The sequence below is a fragment of the Antechinus flavipes genome, chromosome 3 (genome assembly GCF_016432865.1).
Source record: "Antechinus flavipes isolate AdamAnt ecotype Samford, QLD, Australia chromosome 3, AdamAnt_v2, whole genome shotgun sequence".
Classification (NCBI taxonomy): domain Eukaryota; kingdom Metazoa; phylum Chordata; class Mammalia; order Dasyuromorphia; family Dasyuridae; genus Antechinus; species Antechinus flavipes.
Window position 1 is genome coordinate 3,689,697 of NC_067400.1, and position 8,639 is coordinate 3,698,335.

The 8,639-nt window shown below is 53.4% G+C and overlaps 1 long non-coding RNA gene across 1 annotated transcript; it reads left to right on the forward strand.

Annotated features, from left to right (window-relative positions):
* The first annotated feature begins 2,390 nt into the window (after window positions 1–2,390).
* On the forward strand, window positions 2,391–4,569 carry LOC127558316 (uncharacterized). Its single transcript, XR_007952764.1, has 2 exons — window positions 2,391–2,473; window positions 4,123–4,569. It is a non-coding gene; the product is annotated as an uncharacterized LOC127558316 (long non-coding RNA).
* Window positions 4,570–8,639: the final 4,070 nt, after the last annotated feature.

Sequence of the window (8,639 nt, forward strand, 5' to 3'; positions counted from 1 at the left end):
TCCTAGACCTAAGAACGGAAGGGAACTCAGAGAGACTATTTTCTGATTTCATTTTATAGATGAGGAAACAGAGGTCTTGAGGTTGGTTAAGAGACCAGGTAGGCTCAAGGTAGAGCATGGAAGGATGCTGGAGGAGGGATGCTGGAGGACTCTGTTGCGTTCCCATCACTTTACAGATGAGGAAATGAGCCGAGAGGGGGGTAAGGCTTTTGTTTATTTCCCCCCAGAGTATTGCAAAGGGTAATGAGCCAAGTCCTGGCTCCAAAGCCCTTGGTCTTTCTGCTGGAGCCTTCTCTACTTTGCCATGAGACTCCATGCACATTGCTTCATGGAGAACCAGCACGGCAGCTCGGCCAAACGCCATTGGCTGTGTCCTGGGTTTGTAGGTCACGGGAAGGAGGAAAACCCGACAAGTGCGTGTCTCTGTGTGCGCCAGTCTGAGGTCTCTGCTTTCTTAAAGCTCTCTTCCTTTGCTGTAAATAGAACAATTTCTCCAATGTGCCCGCAACCCGTATACCGCTTCTCAAATCCATCTCCAAAGGGCAGGGCCCAAGGTGAGCGGGTGAAAATTAAGCCGAGAAGTTCTTTGCTGAATCTTGCATGGTTTTTGATCCCTAGTTTTGTCCGAACTCATGGAGATTAGAACTCGTGGCCCTTTATTCTCGACAACCTTGAGAAATCCTGCCCGAGAGAGATCAGGGACCACCGCGGGCTGGGAGAAGGTCCAAGTGCCCACAGTTTCCTGAGCAGCCGGCCTCGCTGAGAGATCCGTCATTGTCACCCCTGGCGAATCACTGCCTCTGGACTGTCCCGATCTCATTATGGGGTGTCACAGCAAAGTGCAGAGACATTATTGCTGCCAGATTTACAGGCAGCGCGGCCGGCATCAGAGAAGAGTGAGATAGATGCACTGGATCTAGATTTATGGGGCAAAAACCATGATTTATGTGAGAAGGCCCCTGATAGCCGTGGCCCGCAGCCAGCCTGGGAAGCCGGGGAAGATTTTCCACCTCCATGGTTCCTTAAACAAAGAACCCAATAGTCAGGAAATGCAATAGGAGTCACTCAAAGATACAAGGGGGGAGATCCATTAGGACCTCGCGGTCTCCCACCGCCGTGGGTACTTGGGCACAGTACAGTCTGACAACAGTCTGGGACTTGGTCAGTCCCATTGAATGCAAAGAAGGTGAACCACCTCCAATGCGATTTCACTCTGGGGAAAAAACAAATTAAATCATCAGTTAAAAGCCCCCTCTCCTTCCAAATTGCGTCAATGGCACTACCCTCCTCCCCGTCGCTTAGGTCCCCGACCTCGTAGTCATCCTTGGCTTCTCCTTCCTCTTCACCCTTCACTCCCACTGTCACCAAGCCCGTCAGTTCTACCTCCACGATGCTTCTTTTGTTCAATTCAATGTTATTCGGTCAGCTCCAAACTCTCCCCCTTCCACCTTTACTGAAATAGCAATAAAAACAAAACCCATTACAAACACTATAGCCAAGAAAACCAGAATCCCCCATTAGCCACGTACAGATCACTGGCACGGAGTAAACCACTTCTCTGAGGAGGTGGGGGGCTCGTTTCGTCTTGAGCCCCCCAAGAAAATTGTGACTGCTCATTGCTTGATTAGGAGTTCCAAGTTTTTAGATGTTTTAGATATTGTTCTCACTGTAAAAAGTGCTTTCGTTCTGCTTCCTTCATTTTGCAACAGCTCATGACACTTTGTTCCCTTCCTTTGCTTTCTCCGGGATGTCTCTTGCAAGCATCCCTTTTTCTTCATGAGGTCACTGGGGCTTCTCACCTGACTATGGCGATCACCTTTCAGTGGACTTTGAAATCTCTCATTTCCCACCTCCCAGCCATTCTCGACCCAGCTGCCTAGTGATGTTCTCAGGACCTGGCTCTGACCAGCAGCCCCTCACCCTGCTCCAGAGTCCTTGGGGGTCCTACCTCTCCTCTGCTTGGCTCCAGCCCACGGTGCAGCTCAGCAGACATTTCTCCCATCAGGCTCCAGAAAATCTAACCTGTCGCTCACGTGCCCATCTCTGGGAGTGCTCCCCGCCTTCTCCTCTCCCATCTCTGCCCCTTTCTCCTGGGTCCCGTCCTTTGTTTCAAAACCTACCCCCTCGTTCAGGAAGCCGGGCTTCAGTCCATTAAGCAGCAACCTCCCCTGAAAATACTTTTACAAATATTGAGCATCGTTCCTGCGCCTTCCTGTTGTTTTCCGTGGGTAGAACGACAGCTTCTGGAGGTCAGGGACTGGCTCTCTGGGCTTGGGAGCTCCAGCACCTAGTGTAGCCCAGCGCCTGGCACACGGCAAGCATCTTCTCCCCGATTATTGATGGTCGGGCCTCTGCAATCCCAGCTGCTCGTGGTAGGACCCGGTGATGTGCTGGTCTCCACGTGCAGAATGAGACACTTTCGGACATAACTTCCATGGGAATTTGTTTTCCTTGACTCCTAATCTGTTGCAAGGTCAGTGATGTTCTTCTGTTTGTTCTTTGTATTCAGGACAGAAAAGTATGAAGGAGAGAAAGTAAATACTTTCTAATTAAAAAAATTAAATACTCCCCCCCCCAAAATCGTTACTGAATGGGTAAATGAATAACAGCTAAGAGTAAAGGCACCACAAAGCAAGCCCCCACGGGCAGTCGGTGAGCCACTTTGGGTGGCAAGTGGACCATTGGGAAAGACAATTCAGCCAAGTCCCAGGTCGGCCAAAGCTACGTGAGCCTGGAAACTCCGTCAAAATGGAGACCAGGTAGAAGAAATGCTTCTGGGAGTCTGGTTCCTTCCAGAAACAAGCCTTCTCCCTCTGCTCTGTCCCTTCTCCCTGTGCTCTGTCCCTTCTCCTTCCTTCTCTCCTCTCATTAAAGGGAAACGTGCCCCTCGCCCCTCATCTCAATAATAGGCTTGGGGGGAGGCAGAAGGGAGGAAGGTGTTGATTAAGTTCTCAAGGTGTAACCGCCTCGTGGGTACCCCAGCAGCCCCGCGCTCAGAACTGTCTTCCTGACTGATTCACCCACTCCCCCCCAAACCAAGCCTGTGGCCCTCGGCTCCCTCCCCTTGACTGAGGGGGATACCAACCTTGCCTGGCCAGTTTGACTTGACCTGTAAGTCTGAAAGGGAGCCACGAACAATAGGTTGACAGCTTAACAATCTCCAGGGAGGGTCTAATTGATTGATTTCAGGAAGAAATGAATTGGGTTCCTGTCAAGAACCAAAGGTGAAGGAAGGGATCTCTTTCTCAAGGACCCTCTCTCTCCCCTCGGGCCTCCTTTTCTCCCCCACTCCCATTCTCCTCTCCCTTCTCCTCCCCTCCTTCCTCTCCCCTCTTCCTGTTACCCTTTGCCCCTGCTGCCTATATTCTCCCCCCCCCCCTTCCTAGGAAAGACCTCCTCTGAGCCTCCCACAGGATTCCTGGCTTACCTTTCAGAGTGCCTGAGCTCATTTATCTGATCTGGGTCTGATCCGCCCCCTGCTCGGTGGAATTGGGCGAGGGCAGGGGCTGGTGTCTTATCTATATTTTCTATCTCTCTCAGCATCTAACAGAGTGTTCTGTACACCGCAAGCTTCTAAAAAATCATGTTGAATTCCTTCCCACCCCCTTCCCCTCCTCCTTTGTGCGCACATTGTTGGGGATGTACGTGGCCATCTGCAAGTTCCTCAAGGGAAGGGCCACATATCCATAACTACCCATCACTGTATATGAATATAATGCAGACCTGTAGGCCCCTCTCCTTCTCTGTCTCTGTGTCTGGCCCCCAGCCCAGATCTCGGCAGTGTTTGTTACACAGTAGGGGCTTAATAAATGCCTCCTGCTTAATTCCTCCCTTCTTTCTCCTTCCTCCATTCCTTCTTTCTTTTCCCTTCTCTGTTCCCTCCTTCAAAAATACAGTTTAAAGTATCCAAATTATAGAACGAGAAACAACATGATGGTCCCTCCAAGATGCAGACAACTTTGTAAAGTTCGTGGAAGCATCCAGACATTACTAGGCTAAAAGCTGCTGGAAAATTTACCATGCAATTTACCCAGCAGGCTACTCATTATCTTTTATTAATATGCTAACTTAAGGCCAAAATAACAAAATAACATCTCAATCATAACGCCTTTTATCTCATAGGCTGACACCATAATAACAGAGAGGAGCCCTTTGGGAGAAGAGAGCGGCAGAGAGAGCTTCGGAAGATTTGAGAGATCAAAAATTGGGGAAATTTACAGAGATGATTATAGATGGATTTTAAATAACACGGGCCTAACCGGGCCCTATGCATGTATTTAAATGACGACTTTAAAAATACCTTTTAAAGCTGCAGAATTCTGTTACAAGGCCCGGCGTGATCCCAGGGCTGTGCCCTATGTGAGGTACGGGGGCGCCTTTGTGTGGATCTACTCTCTTTGCTCCCCCTTCTCCTTATTTCCTACCATGAGGGGAATTGGGAAATTGGGGCCAGAAGCTGCATCCTCTGGTCTCCTCAGAGAAAAGGGTTTGGGATAAAGTTCTATCTGTCTGCTCCCTTAAATATTATGATAATCTTTAATAAATTTAATATTATTATTATTCATCATACCCCAAATTGAAGGCATTATCTTTTCCCCTAAACGCTCCCTTCCTTCTACCTTCCCTGTTACTGCGACTCCCTCAGGAGTGTGGACTCTCAGCGCCTCTCACCCCCGTATCCAAAATGGAACCATGGTCTGTCCATGAGCTTGGCCCCATCTCCTGAATCAGCCCTTGTCTCCTCTGGCCTGGGGCAGACCCTCACCGCCTCACACCCGACCCGCTGCCGGGGCTCTGCCTGCCTCCGTCTCGCCCACCTTTCTCCTGGTCACCGAAGGGACTTTCCTAAAGTGCGCTCTGATCCTGCTCCCCCCCCCAAACTACGGGGACTCCCTGTTGCCCCCAGGGTCAAATATGGAAGGCTTTGTTCGCATCCCAAGCCCTTCTCCTCTCTACCTTTCCCACTTGTTCCCTCAGAATCCCTGACTGCCTTACAGCGGCCCTGGCCTCCTGGCTGTTCCAGAACAAGGCTCCCATCTCTGGGCTCCGAGCACTTTCCCTGGTTATCCCCCATACTGCCCTCTTCGGCTTCCCTGAAGTCCCGGCTAAAATCCATCTTTTACGCGAAGCTTTCCCTAAGCCCTCAATTCTCGAGCCCTCCCTCTGTAGCCATTCCCTACCTAATGGAGGTGTGCGTACGTGTGCAGATGCATGTGGACCCGTGTACGATGTGTTGTGGATGTGTGTGTGTGTGTGTTTTATACAACTGTGTACGTGTGTGTGTGTATATCTATGCTGCCCATCTGTGTGCTTCCTGTCTCCCCCATCAGAGTCTAAATTCTTTGAGGAGCCGGGATTATCTTTTGCCTCTTTTTGCACTTTGGGGCTTAGGTCAGTGCCCGGCGCAGAGAAGGCACTTAACAAATTGATCAGTTGATTGGTCCAGGGCATGTGACTAGGTTCAAGCTCGCTTCTGATAACTATTTCAGTATTGGGGGTAAGGAAGAAGGACATATAATATGAGAGAGACAGAGAGAAGGAGGGAGAGAAGGAGGGAGGGGAAGGGAAAGGGAGAGAGAGAGAGAGAGACAGAGACACAGAGAGAGAGACAGAGAGAGAGACAGAGAGAGACAGAGACACAGAGACAGAGAGAGAAGCAGAGGGAGAGACAGAGGGAAGACTTCTCCTATTGGAAGGCAGGTAACTCAGCTTCCCCAGAGAGTCCCGAGTCTCCCTCAGAGGGAAGCTCCCCTAAGTTCCAGAGTATCAGACTGAGGGCAGGGAAGTGATGGAGGCTGCAGGCTCCTCTTCCTGTTTGCTTCTTCCCCGAGTCTCTTACTTCGCAACCTGAAGTGCAGCTGCCGCCCTCCATCTTTTCTCTCGAAGCTGGAGGCCAGAAGAGCCCAGAGACCCGAAGAGGTTGAAGGGCTCTGCTCCCCTTGGCCCTCGCCCACTCTGTCTGCTTCCCCCCAGGCACAGGACAGTGACCTCCGCCCATGAGGAAAGCGCCCACACCGTTTGACTCTGGGGCTCCGAGGGGATTCCCCCCGGGCTGACGTTCTCTGCGGCCCCTGCCCAGCCGGGACACCCCCCACCCTGTGAGCGTGAGCCTGGCGCTGAAACAACGAGGACGGCATTCTTGCATCCCAGACGAGCAGCCTCTGATGCCGTTGGACGTACGACGCACAGTAACAGTGAATGTCTTAACCGGAGCATCCCTCGGACAGATACCCGAGCGACAACTCGCCCAGTCCCAGACGGGCCATTCAGCGCGGCCGCTTGTCAAAAGTACCCGCGGGACACAGTGACCAGTCAGGGCCCGGGAAGGACGCGGACCCCCGAGCCGCAGCCCCCGGTGCCAGGGCCTGTGGATAAAAGGTGGCTGACTGGGAGCATTAGGGACATCCACAGGACAGTTCTCCCAGAGAGCTCGCTGTGGCCTGAGCAGCAAAAGAAAAAGCCAGCCAGGTGTAAACCCGCGTTTCTCAGGCGTGTCTCCAGTGTGGTTGCCTAGAGACACGAGGAGCTGTGACCTCAGGTTTACCTGGAACATGGTGACTCAGCCTCCAGACTGGTCCCCGAGGCCTCCTTCTCTCACCGGCTGCTCCGGCCCCTGGGCTCCGACCCTCAGTCATGGCTGGCCTGTGTGGCCTCCCCTGGGCCCAGTCCTGTGCCGGCTGGCTATGGGACGGCAGAGCCCGAGGGCTGACTCTGTGCCCGAGGAGCCCCTCTCGCAATTCTGGGCAGGGAAGGAGCTGCCTCTGGGTTCTCTTCTCTGCCCCGTTTCCCTCACTGGCTGCAGCACTTAATGGCCCATCTCTGGGTCAGAAGTCTTTGTACAGCTGACGATGGAGAGGCTCTTTCCTCAGCCTTTTCCCTGCGCTCTCGCCTCCTGCCCCTTACCCAACAGTGGCTGCCACGAATAGTCCTGCGGGTCCCCTCCATTCTCTAGGCTGCTTTGTAACAAGCACATTGGCCCTTCTTCCAAGCCCTGGCGGGGGCTGCCTCTCAGTCCTCAGCCAGCTCGCTGTCCTCTGGCCCCGGGCTTTCCCACACCTTGCTGAAAGCCTGGGCATGCTTTGTTTCCCTCACAGACCTTGGGAGTGGAAGCCGGGGCCTGTCACGGGCATCTCTCTGCCTCTCCTTTCAGTGGGAGAGGTGCAAAGTGTAAGCAGCCGCCACCCTGCCTTCATCTGAAGGGCCAAAGTACCAGAGGCGCGCATCTGTGCGAAAATCTGTGTCACGGCTCTGGTGGGATCGCCTTCGGGAGCCAGGCTGACCTCGCGGCAGCTTCTGTCCTGGCCCCGGAGCTCCCAACGTGCTCAACCGTGTGTGGCTGAGCCATTCATGCCGTAGGCTCCAAGTGCCTGCGGGGACCCGGGGACTGAGCCAAGCGCTCTCCTCTCTGCCTCTCCCCGTCCCCACCGTCTCCTCTCTGCCTCTCCCCGTCCCCGCCGTCTCCTCTCTTGTCTCTCCCCGTCCCCGCCGTCTCCTCTCTTGTCTCCCCGTCCCCGCCGTCTCCTCTCTTGTCTCTCCCCGTCCCCGCCGTCTCCTCTCTGTCTCTCTCCCCGTCCCCGCCGTCTCTCTCTGTCTCTCTCCCCGTCCCCGCCGTCTCCTCTCTGCCTCTCCCCGTCCCCGCCTTCTCCTCTCTGTCTCTCTCCCCGTCCCCGCCGTCTCCTCTCTGTCTCTCCTTATCCCTGCCGTCTCCTCTCTGTGTCTCTCCCCGTCCCCACCGTCTCCTTTCTGCCTCTCCCCATCCCCGCCGTCTCCTCTCTGTGTCCCCATTCCCGCCGTCTCCTCTCTGTGTCTCTCCCCGTCCCCTCCATCTCCTCTCTGCCTCTCCCCATCCCCGCCGTCTCCTCTCTGTGTCCCCATCCCCGCCGTCTCCTCTCTGTGTCCCCATTCCCGCCGTCTCCTCTCTGTGTCTCTCCCCGTCCCCTCCATCTCCTCTCTGCCTCTCCCCATCCCCGCCGTCTCCTCTCTGTGTCCCCATTCCCGCCGTCTCCTCTCTGTGTCTCTGTCTCCGTCTCTCATTCTCCCCCCCCCTTTTTTTCTCTCCCTCAGCCACGCATCGGACTGGAGAATGTTCAGAGGATCCTCACAGATCTCAGAGGGAACTTGGGAGACCTGCTGGACAAAGGTGGAAGAGAACTAGAATTTTATCAGGATCTTCCCTCAAGGAGTGAAGCACCTCAGTGTCAGCCTAGTTGTTGAACCACCTTGGATTCGTGAACAAAGTGGGCAAAACTCATAAAGACAAGGGAAGATAAAACTAATTAACCTTTGTAGAAAATCAATCAATCTGAGAAGTGGGTATCATCAACCCAGGTCTCCCAGAGAGAGTGGGGGCAACTGCCCCAATCTCTTCAATTCTATGAAATCCCTGAGCGCTCCCTTTTCCATCATTTCCTCAATCTTCCTCAAGTTGCACCATAACAACAGAGATCAAAAGTCCCGGCTCCAAGAATGGACTGGCGGGGGCTAAAGGTGAGCTGAAATACAAAGCTCCTTCAAATTTTGTTTGAGCCGAGGACTCCGTGGAAAGTGTCTCACTCAACAACAAAAAGCAAACAAATTGGCTGAGAGAAGCAAGATCCCAGACACAGCAACAGACTGGAAGGATAACTTTCATCAGCTCA